Source organism: Quercus suber, unplaced genomic scaffold (genome assembly GCF_002906115.3).
Source record: "Quercus suber isolate HL8 unplaced genomic scaffold, Cork oak 2.0 scaffold_119, whole genome shotgun sequence".
Classification (NCBI taxonomy): Eukaryota; Viridiplantae; Streptophyta; class Magnoliopsida; order Fagales; family Fagaceae; genus Quercus; species Quercus suber.
Genome location: NW_027069584.1, coordinates 180,787 through 193,385, shown reverse-complemented (window position 1 = coordinate 193,385; position 12,599 = coordinate 180,787).

Below are 12,599 nucleotides of genomic sequence, written 5' to 3'. Positions count from 1 at the left end.
CAAAATAAACGAAACTGAGTGTTATATTAAAAAAAAAAGTGAAAAAAAGTTGAGATTAAACGAAATTTTAAAAATGTGTATCTAAAAGCTAAAAATAGTTTATGTGCTAATCCCAAGTGCAAGGGAGGTTCTTTTACTCATAGTAGTTTGCAAATGGGTTTTGGGAAAAGGATTATGTATTGAAACATTATAAACATTTTCGTGCAAGGCTTCTTTCAAATTCATTTTTAAAATCTTTTTATCAATGTCTTTCTGTGAAATTTCTTTAAAATGCTTTATAAGAAAATCATTTTTAAAATTTATAATAAAATAAACTTTTTTCTGTACACCTTTGTGCTCTTGCTGAGTAGTGGTTATAAGAGTAGCCATGATGAAGTCTATTGGTGTCGGAGTGGCTAGAAATATTCACATGGTCTATTATAATTCTATTTGTCCTGTATGTAATACTACATTTTCCATAAAGTCTTTCATTGACCACTATAATAGGAAAATTTGTCAGGGGCTTATAATTAACTCTTCCAATTAGGGAATTAAATTTGTCTATGTACAAGAAATTACCACAATTAATGCTTTCTTTAATAATTAGTAAAGGAGAATCTGCCAAGACTTCAGATATTAAAACATCTGTTATATGAGTATTTGAGGATACTTTAAAGGCTGCAAGTATATTATCTATTATAATTTTGTTTGATACATCTGTTAGACTGTCAGTCCATTCATATTGATTAGAAGAGATTATAAGCGTAATTCCATTTTTTATCTCTTTCCCACCAAATTCTTCTTCACGAGGTGTTTGGACTATGTGTCGGTGCCTTTGCAAAAAAGCAATGAGGGAATAAGAACAAATCTTTGTCTCTTTATTTTGTTTGGATTTCTTTTTGTCATTTTCTGTCAATTGGTCATCTAGTGATATTTCTATCTTTAAAGATGACAAACTTCTTTCAGTTCTATAGATTCTTTCTTTATTAGTATCTTTTAAGATAATGACATTATTAAGGGAATCAATTTCTTTTGGGATCAAGGGTAAGATGAACTTAAAAGGTACATTAGTTTTAATTCCTTCATCAGAAATATGCTTATCGTGAGAGACCCGCAATTTCAAGTCAAGCTCACAAATCACCCTAGTTGAGACGACCTGGACTATTTGGAATTAGGCAAAGATGAACGGATATAACTTATTTAGATTTTTGTTTGATTTTTTTTTTTTACTGGCGTTTGGTATGGATTATTTTTGTTAATTTATTTTACTATTCAACCTATTTTTGATATATTCATGAGTCTCATTGCACTTTTTAGTACTATTCATGAATTTTACTAGACTCTTTTAGCTAACTTTTATCTTTATCTATAGTACTTTCAACAAAAAATTTTCAATTTTAGCAAAATAGATGAATCTGAGTGTTATATTAAAAAAAAAAAAGTGAAAAAAAGTTCAGATTAAAAGAAATTTTAAAAATGTGTACTTAAGAGCTAAAAATAGTTTATAAGCTAATCCCAAATAGCCATATCAATAATGACGATAAGAAAACTCACTTTGCTCTCAATTGCTAGTCAATTTGGAGTCAACTCAATCAAATTAATGGTGTAAGATGGTTTCAAAAATCGGACCAGATTGGCTAGTTCAACTGGGAACCGTACACCAATTCGGTCTGATTCTCATTAAAAACTGGAAAATTTTTTTTTTTAAAGAAAAAGTAAAAAAAAAGGGGGAAGCCCTAAGTTCAAATAGGAATACCGAGAACTGCTACGGTTAAACTTGTTCTTGCATATGAAGAAGAATAAGAAGAAAAATTAGAATAAAGTGTTACAAACTTCTTAGATTTGCACTGAAATGAGACTGGAAAATTCTTAGATTTGTGGATGAAAAAAAAAAATGAGATACTTTTATTGGATGATATGTATGAGAAATCTGTGCTTTGAGCTTTGATTGGAACAAAATGTTGAGGAAGATTGAAAACGATCAAGAACTTATCTTAAGAAAAAGAGAGACTTGAGATTTCAGAAAGAGTGGCTAAGAAGCGAGAGGATGTCTACTTCGTTATAGAAAGAGTGTGAAAAGAAAACTGAGGAGCAAAATTTAAAAAGGAGCTTGAATCTGATTTGATGACTTGAGGGTAGGTGGTCAAAAGAGTAAGCGTGTGTGACTAGACAAGATTATGGAAGAAGGAATTGGAATCAATGACTTGTCTATTCATTCTTTTTTTTTTTAAACTATTATTTATATAAATATATATTTACATATGAAACTTAAATAACAAATTACAATTTGTCAACAATTATTAATTAGAAAAAAAAAAGAATAAAGAAAATCTTTCAATTTTTTTATATTTTCTTAATATAATTTATGAAAAATGAAAATTCACATAAAATTTATTAAAACATTTTAAATTAAATTATTCATGACATCATCGGTTCGACTCCAATTGGACCATAAAATCGATAATCAATCCCTTTATCAATTCTTTAACTGTATAGATTTTTAAAACCATGTGTAACATCACATAGACTAATGTTAATTCCTTTTTATAATACTTTTTGGTTTTTTGCTACATGTATTATTGCCTTCCCATATGAATGCCACCTAATATAATATAGAGGGTAAAAACTTTAAGAACTGTTCTTTTTAATCATATGAAGTTTATTTTAGTTAAAAAAAAAAGTATATTATAACAAATAGTACTGTATTGAATTTAACTATACCAAAAAAAATTACAACTTATATTTTATAGTCAATGCAGTCATGTATTTGAATTTAATTGAAAAACTTAATGTAAGTACTTTTTTTTTTTTTTCTTTTTTGCAAAGAACGCAAGTACTTTTTTTTTGGGGGATGTGAAGTACTTTTTTTCTTAATGCAAGCATGAATGCCACTTTTTATTTCATTTTTTAAAAACTTTAGTAGGTTAAAAAATTCTTTGAGCACCTAATATTATCCCTCTTTCCATACAGAATATGTCATTAAGCTCCTCACAAAAAGAACGTGGATTGTGGGACAAAGATTCTCCTTAATTTCGGATAATAAAATAAAGATAAAGTTTGATATATAATCAATTTTATATTTTTTTCTAATTAATAAAGTGACATTTTTTTGGTTTGGATCAAGTGACACATTGTGATAAATGTATAATAAAAATGACAACACTGATATTGAATTAATCATAATCTATTATCTCAATATTTTAAAAAACAAGTATTATAAGACCCTTTTGGATATATACCATTATAAATTTCATTAGAAAACCTTTTCTCCTCTCCTCGTGTGTGTGTGTGTTAAAAAATATTTAGTAGTCTCAAAAAAAAAAAAAAAATACTGTAATAGATCCCATAATGGAATAACTATAACTTAAGACTAATCATTCATTCATCAAAATAATAATAATAATAATCATTCAATTATTTGGTTATGTTATTATTAGAAGAGATAATTATTCTTTATGAATGATAACCAATCCTTAAAAAAAAGAGTTCTATTGTTATTCCTTAACTCATAAAAATTTAAGTTTCAAAAAAACTCTTACTCTTCGCTACCAAGTGCTCTCTCTCTCTCTCTCGAATTAGAATAATTTTTTTGACTCGTTTATTCTCTCTATAGTCTTTCTTGGCTTTGTTCTTAATTAATGAGATTTCTTGTCTTAATTTTTCTGTTGTTACTTCCACTTCCAATACCAAAACAAAGAGACCCTAGATTTTATTTTATTTTATTTTATTTTATTTTTGGCTGTCAAGAGAAAACCAATTCTAGATCAATAGTTTCATTTTACATTTTTTAATTCTATTAGTTATAATTTAAAACTAATACAAAAAGGATAAAATACCCAACTATTGACGGCATCGCATTCATTCTCTATTGTGAACATGAGGGTAGAGATAGTTAGTTTGTTTGTTTGTTTGTTTGTTTGTTTTTTAGTTTGATATTTTCAAATAGAGTAACTCAAGTTTGTTTTATTGTTTACATCCATTTTTCTGTCCTTAAAAATTGAAAATTAATTCAAAACATAATCCAATCTTTGTAAACTTATAATTTTGTAACAATAGTGTTTGGAAATTTTGACAAAATATGGTATCATTCCACCCCCTTATTCATGTGTTATCACCAAATGGATAAATAAGAATTATTATTCCATTTCAGCTTCTTTTATTACTTATAATATTTATTCTTGTTATATTATAATCATCATTATAGTGTACCAAACGTGATTGATCTTTTAGTGTAATCGACCATTTAAATTTTTAGGGAGTTGAGCAAATTTCAGTTAAATGAATATTTGTTTATTAATTTTTTTAATCTTCCTATTTCGTGGCTGTGGGACGGGGACCAAATAGATTCCTGTTGAATGGTTGCACTTCACACCCATTAACAAAAGATTTTATTTAAAAAAAAAAAAAAAAAAGTTTAAACAGATTCATGCCACGCCATAGCAAGAGGCCATGTAACACTTTTTTAGTTTAGTGTTACGTGTGTCTATGTCTCAAACACCAAACTAGGCTTTCACACAACGTGAGATTTTTAACGATTTCTGCTTGGTTCAAGAGTTAAATCTTTCCTTAAAATAGTGGGAGGTCACAATTGGTGGGTCTGTCATGTGTGTGTGTGAAAAATGTGTCTTGTTGGAAATGCCATTCTCATGGTCCCTTTTTCAAGCCATTCGAAAGCTCTATTAAAATTGAGAAATTGGAAGATTTTAATGGAGTCCCACATACTATAAGTAAAAAAAAAAAACTTCTTTTCTTTGACAACTTCTACAAGAAAATGACAATTTACCAACAAAAAGTAACCAACAAAAACAGATATAAACCTCTTTAAATTTATTAATAAGAGCATCTCTTCCAATTATTCCACCAGTAATAGTAATATCAACTGAGTACTCCTCCCCAATCTTTTTGGTATCAGGTATCTGCATTACAAGCATTAACAAAAGTAACAATTTAAATTATATCAGAATTTTTTTTTTTTAAGTCACAATTTAAAAAGGCTAACTCAGCCATAACCTTCTTCATGTGATCATCATCTTCAGCCTTGTATCTCTTTGCGTCCTGAACAATCCTCTCAATCTCTTCATTGGCTAGTCCCCTTTATTATTGATAATACTGATCTTCCTCTTAACTCCAATGATCTTCTCCTGTGTCGAAACATTCAAGATACAATTGATGTCAAGATTTGTTTTTGACATCAATGGTTTCCTGAATGTTTCCGCGGAGGAGATAAGAGAAGTGGATATAAGAGGAAAATCACTGTTAGCAATGGTAAGGGAAGACTACCTAATCATGAGATCCAGAGGATTCTCCTGGACAACATAAACTGATCAAGCAAGTGAACATAATTGACAAGAGCCTTGTAACTCAATTTATAGGCACCTTTAACAAATACATAAACTTATCCTTAATTTAGTTTCTTTTCATGAGCTGAGAAATTAGAATTCCTAAGGCTAAGGACTCGGTAACAACTACTGAACTCAACTCAAATACACACAGAGAAGTTCTACATCAGCTCCTAGGATCTTGCAATATCCCAAACCACCATATATAGTTGATCTACTGTATTCCTCATGGACCTGACCATTTGAGAAGCGTTCTTACTTCATGGTACCTAAATTTTACATTAATTTAGTTTTTCATCCTTAATTACACTTTGTAACTTTCTATTTATTTCTAGTTAAATTTTTATTCAAAGTGTCAAACTTATTTTTAACGATTAGTAAAAAATCTAGCATGTATGTTATACGAATTTCATATAACCTTTAGAAATAAAAAATAATATATTAGCCAAATTATCAACTATCAAGCACGTGAGTCCCACATCATGTGATTATGTTAAATGGCTATTTTATTTTAATTTTGTTGAGTTATCATTTATATTAATTTAATTTTTGAAATTTTAGTAACAATTTTAACATAACTTTTCTAACACTTAGCTTCAAAATTTATGGATGAAATTGGATATGTTCTGCACCTTATTTTATTATTATTATTATTAATAAGGATAAAAAAAAATTCAACCAAATCTTCTAGACTCAATTTAACTCAGGCATGCTAGAACAGCAAAGTGTCTGTTTGGGAACAATGGACCGAATTGAACCAAATAGACCGAACTGGACCAAATAGATTGAGTCAAACCAAATGGTATGAATTGGACCGAAGTGGACCGGATACACCAAAGTGGACATAATGGACTGAAATGGGCCAAAAGGACCTAATCGGACCGAATGGACTAATGTGGACCTAATGGACCAAAAGGACCGAATTTGACCGAATGGACTAAAGTGGACTGAGGGACCGAAATGGACCAAAGAGACCGTATGGCCAAAGTGGACTGAAGTGGTCAGAATTGAAGCGAAATGGACTGAACCGGATCAAATGGACTGAACTCAACCAAAGTGGACTGAAGGGACCAAAGGACCAAAGTGCACTTAATTGGACCAAAGTGGACCTAATTGGACCGAAATGGGTGTTTATTATCTCTCTTTCTTTTCCTTTTCTTTTTTAAGTATCTCTTTCTCTTTAAATTGATGAAAATGACGTATAGTTCTCTAAGTAGGAACAAAATTGGAACCTTCAACCTAGCCTTAAATACTACATTAGCATATGGATATTAACATGTACAGTGGTGAAAATAAGATTTATTTTTTTAAGTGAGTATAAACTAAAAATAAATAAACAGTGCCTCCACCCAAAATGTTTATATTACTTGTATTTTCTATTATAAGTTACATTTAGGTTTAAGAATATATAAAGTTTTGGTAATAAAAAGTGATGATCTATTATGATTGGTAAGTTGCAATTATATAATTTTATACACACACATATATATAAACTAAAAATGATGAAAAGAAAATAATGACACAACCATTAATATAGCTCAAAAGAAACATAACAAAAATAAATATTATGCTTCAAATTTTAGATATTATACAGATATGTAACGTATCAATGAAACCATTATTAAATAAATGTGATTGGATCGGTCAATCTTGAGGTGAAATGTAGTATACCTAATTTTTTGCCATTTTGAATGATACACGTCAGCCATGCATTCACCAATGATAATGTAACCTAACTTCCTCTTTGCAAGCTGATCATTCAAGACTAAAACTTAAGAAAATAATTTAGTTCATCAGCGGGCTATGGTTTGCTTTTTGGCATTGCAGCCCCCACCAAATCAAAGAGAAAAATAAATAAATAAACACGAAATAATGTCACTTATTTGTTCTATCATAAAGTGCAAAATTCCCTGCTTCTCTAGGACTGCAATATATAGTAGATGTCATTGAAACATTACAAGCGAAAAGTAGAGATGGATTTGCATGTAATTAAGAAACGTTGCACCATCGTACATCTTTGATGCGATGGTCACTCTACAAGTACAAGTGCTTATGGGGTGCGGGGGATAAGGACTAGGTTTCAAATCTCCAAGAGAGAGTTTCACACACATATACACTTAGATTAGGTTAGAGTAGAATTTCTATCTTGTAAAAAATAAATAAATAAATAAATAAAATGAAAAAAAGAAACGTTGCAAAGTATGGCCAGCTTGTCATACTTTGATATGTGGTTGGATGAAGCCACCACATTTGAATTCTTGCAACATTGCAAATGGATCACTTGTAATTTTTTTTTTTTTTTTCTTTAGAGTTTTGATACAGGATCTTTGGGCTTTTTTTTTTTTTTTTTTTTTTTTGCGCCTTAATATTCAGTTTTTACAAATTAAAAATATTTAAAAGTCTCTACTTAAAGTTATTTTGTTAAGATCTACATGAGTGACTATCTGTTTGGAAAATGGGCGACATAACAAAAAAACTAGAGCAAAGCCTTTTAGTAATTTTTTTGTAAATACTGAATATTTGGGTAAAAAAAGCCTACTATTAGATGATAATGTTTCGAAAAATTAGATTGCAGTCTACCTTGCTACACCTCTTATTATTATTATTGTTGTTGTTGCATGTTATTATTTTAATGATTGCCTCTTTCATTTGATCTTCAAACAAAATAAATTTCTATGATGATTTCATGTGGACAGACATCTGTGGGCCCTTCATTTCTTTTCCCCTTCTTTCCTTCAATTTTCTGGAATAAAGGAGACTCTTTTTGGAATCTTTTTTAAAGAAAATACAGGAAGAAAGCTGCAGATTTTGCATTGAACATTCTGAGCTTTTCTCTTTTCCCAGAAGGCTGCAACATGCAAGTTTTGCATTCATCTCAAACAAAAATTGAAATTGAGAATATAGCATTTTAAAGTTAAAGATGATAAAGCTATTCCCTACTCGACTTTGAGAATTCACCAATATATATACCCTTTATCTTATTTGCAAAATTGGCATTCTTTATTAAGCATTCTTAAGCATACATATATTCTATTATACATTTATGCTCATAAGAACACACAATCAAACACATATAATTTAATGCAATCTTATATTTTTCTTATAGGAAGGAAGAGGCTCAAGTCCTGGGATCAAAAATTCTATTGAGTTTTGATACGGGTTCTTTGAGACTTTTTAGTCCTTGGATGTGATGCTTTATTTTTCAAATTAGACTTTCTTTTTCTTCTCCCCCACCACCGCCGCCCCGCCCCCCCCCCCCAAAAAAAAAAAAAAAAAAAAAGAAAAAGAAAAAAAGGACGGAGTATTCACAGTCTTGCTTGCCATCTCAAAGTGCTGAAAATGCATTCTACCTTGTTATATTGATCTTCAGCTAGAATACAATACAATTCTTTAGAGCGCGTATACGTATCATCAATTTTCACTTCCATCATTTGGTCACAAAGAAATTAGAAATCCAGTTTTAGAAAATGGTTTAGAAAAATCTCACATCAAGCTAGAATTGATAGAGTAATGTAAACAACTATGAACTATTTTACAATATCTTTTTACAAATTGTTAATGTGGTAAGTTTTTACTGGTTATCTTCTGGACCTGTCACTAACATCACATTTTCATTTACTATAACCAGTAAAAATTTGCCACAACAATAATTTGTAAAAAATATTATAAAATCTTGTGTGACTGTAGAATTACTCTATTAGTTATGTATTTGAGAATTTGGTCTCTTAAGAATATCGTACACCCATGGTTGATTGTCGAGAACTAAACTGGGTCTCTATCACGAAATTTGTAAATGCCAAGCGACCAATCCTTGGCACGTAAGTCCTTTTTTCTTTTTCTTTTTTTATGGGACTTAAGTCCAAATTTAAACCATATGACTGGAGCCAAATTAAGAGTTTAAGACATAGAATGCTCAATCTCAGTTTGAAAATTAACGAGCTTTGAAATTAAATTGAGTTTAGTATGTCATGCTGAATCTTGAAGGAGCCTCTAATTATCAATCTTCGAGCAATTTAAGTCCTATTAACAAGATGGAAAGAAATTTTTTAGGAAGAGTGACATTTTGCTCATATTGGCTTGAAACAGCTACAAATCTAAAAAATAAGATTGGCTTAGCCATTCATTTTGAGGGAACCTTATGTTATATGAAACTTGGTTCATACTGAACATTAGGTGAGAACCGAGAAATTATTTCATAATATATGGGCATGGGTTTTCTTGGGGTGTTCTAAAATAAAGGGGCCTTTATTTATTTTTAAAAGAAGAAATGGACCTTGATTATAGATCATATCTTTTGTCAATTGCCATCATGCGATCACAATTTAAACCAAATGAAATATGGTACTTAATTATATTTCACTATAATAATAATAAAACGAGTGATTATTCCCAAAATAGAGAAGCAAGTGACTACAGGAAAAAGTCTCAAAATCTTATTAATAGCACAATATTTTATTTAACCAACTCGGATGACTCCTGTAATTCATAGCTTATTTCATGTTGCTTGCACTCAAAGTACATGGTATTTCCTGCCACATTCAATAAGGACAATATTTAGTAGATGAAAGAAACAACATTAAACCAAATTAAAGCAAAAGAACTAACATTTTTACTAGAAGAATTCAAAATTATTTTTAATTACAATAAACATTGAAAACATGATTGGTTACCTGTTGATTAGGAGAAATCCACGTTAGAAAAAGCTCTCTTGGTATTCTAACATAAACAACGACCTTCTTTTAGGCTTTTCATCAGCTTTGATACAAAACTCCTTATAACCAAAAATGTTTCTAATAATTTGAGCATTCATCATGAAGAAAAAAAATTTCAAAAAAGAAGGGTATTCCATGATTTTCACTTTCTAGCTTAACTCCTTTTCTAGAACTCACTAGTGCAATGTTTAAAATAGGTGATGCACTTATATTTATATAGGCATGAAGGTATGTTTTCATATATGCTTCCTATGCAGCATCTAAGTTGTAAAATGTTATTCATTAAAACATAATATGCTAAAAAATTCAAAGCCAACAACTAAATAATATTATTGTTCCTTTTAATTCTCCATATTTGCCAAGATATTGTAAGATTACCTGCCTAAATTAGCTAAAACTCATAACCTTGCATGGATTATTTTTAAAATCGCACACCAATTTTCCTTTCTTAAGCTTACGCAAGAGACAAGTAATTATGCTTATAAGGTAAGAAAGAAAATTGGAGTGATGTTCAATACTCGTGCATGTATTCATTAAAAAGGCATGAGGTTCATTGGAGTGCATGTATCGCAAAAACAAACTATTCCAAATTAATTAGATTTTTTTTTTTTTTTGAGAAGAAAATTAATTAGAATTTGAAATATATGAATCCAATTTATTATAATTATTTATTATCATTATGTTAAGATATCAATTGATTTATATTTTATGTAGGTGGGATTTAATCACCCATCCATTATTCAAACAAATTTATCAGTTAAAGTAACTTGAACTCATTTACATAATTAAACTCAACTAGTACCTTAAAATTGGATTGTATAAATTTGTAAGTAGGTTCATATGATATCAAATTATTATTTGTGATTTATTGATAATATAAACAATTTATTCGTGATAAAAATTCATCAAATTATGAAAGGATAAAAATTTTTAGTCATGATCTTATTATATGTAGAAAAAGAATAAGTGGATCAAGTAGCTCGTAAATAAGCTCAACCTTACTTCACAAGAAAATGAAACAATCTTAAATATGTAATCTTATTTGATTATAAGTTTGAGTTGAACTCCTATTTGAAATAAAATAAAATGAATAAACCTGGAGTTTTAATCCTCAGTTTGGCCTGCTTACAGTATTATTTAAGACCAAATCACTTGTTTGGCACCTCAGATTTTCCCAACATTTTTTTATGAAGAGATGTTGCTAACTGAACAGTTAAAGACCAAACTTAAATCTCTTGGCAAGCGAAGGAAATCGAATGCTTCTGGACTTAATGACTGAAGTTTGAGTTTACACAAACATTGAAAATGAATTGCTCAAAGACATATCGCCTCCAATATCTACTCTATAGCATCAGGTGAAGAAAAAATTTCCAAGCAATGGTATATAAAAACTGATAGCTTTGTTAATAAAATATTAGTAGTCCATAATCTTATATCAGGCAATATAATAATAAAAGCAATAGAGATCTAAAAACAAAGGTGAGCTTGTTAGCAAATGCTATTTATATTAATTCATTCATATAGGACACACAAGAAAAAAAAAGAGTTGCACAAAAATAAAGACCACTAGAATTATCTCTATACCACAGGCATTTCTAGTTTGTTCCCACTTTTGAATAGAAAGCAGCCTCTCTCATCAACCACAAAGGAAGCCATCCATTACCACTAATGCCAAAGAAAGATTAATTTCATTCTCTCAAAAAGAAAGTCTAATACAAGGCTGAGTAATGATCTGCCTATGCAATTTTGAGATACATTCATTATTTTAACATAATAACAAAATTTCCACAATAAAGCCCCTAATCTCTATAAGATAAAATCAGCATTCTTGTTTCACTGCCAAAGTTGTCACCCTTATTACTGATTGTTGAAGTGAGATAGCATGAACTTTCAATCCTGGTACATAGCCAACAGTCAAAACAATGCCATTTTCTCTCCACTTGACCTGCATTAACATTGAGTAAAAAAAAATCAGTAAAAGTAAAAACCATATTTTTCTGTGACAACTTCTACAAGAAAATGACAATTTACCAACAAAAACAGATATAAACCTCTTTAAATTTATTAATAAGAGCATCTCTTCTAATTATTCCACCAGTAATAGTAATATCAACTGAGTACTCCTCTCCAATCTTTTTGGTATCAGGTATCTGCATTACAAGCATTAACAAACAATTAATTCACAATTTAAAAAGGCTACCTTAGCCTTAACCTTCTTCATGTGATCATCATCTTCAGTCTTGTATCTCTTTGCGTCCTGGACAATCCTCTCAATCTCTTCATTGGCTAGTCACCCCTTATTATTGATAATACTGATCTTCCTCTTAACTCCAATGATCTTCTCCTGTGTCGAAACATTCAAGATACAATTGATGTCAAGATTTGTTTTTGATATCAATGGTTTCTTTAATGTTTCCACGGAGGAGATAAGATCAGTGGATATAAGAGGAAGATCACTGTTAGCAATGGTAAGGGAAGATTACCTAATCATGAGATCCAGAGGATTCTCTGGACGACATAAACTTATCAAGCATGTAAACATAATTGACAAGAGCCTTGTAACACAATT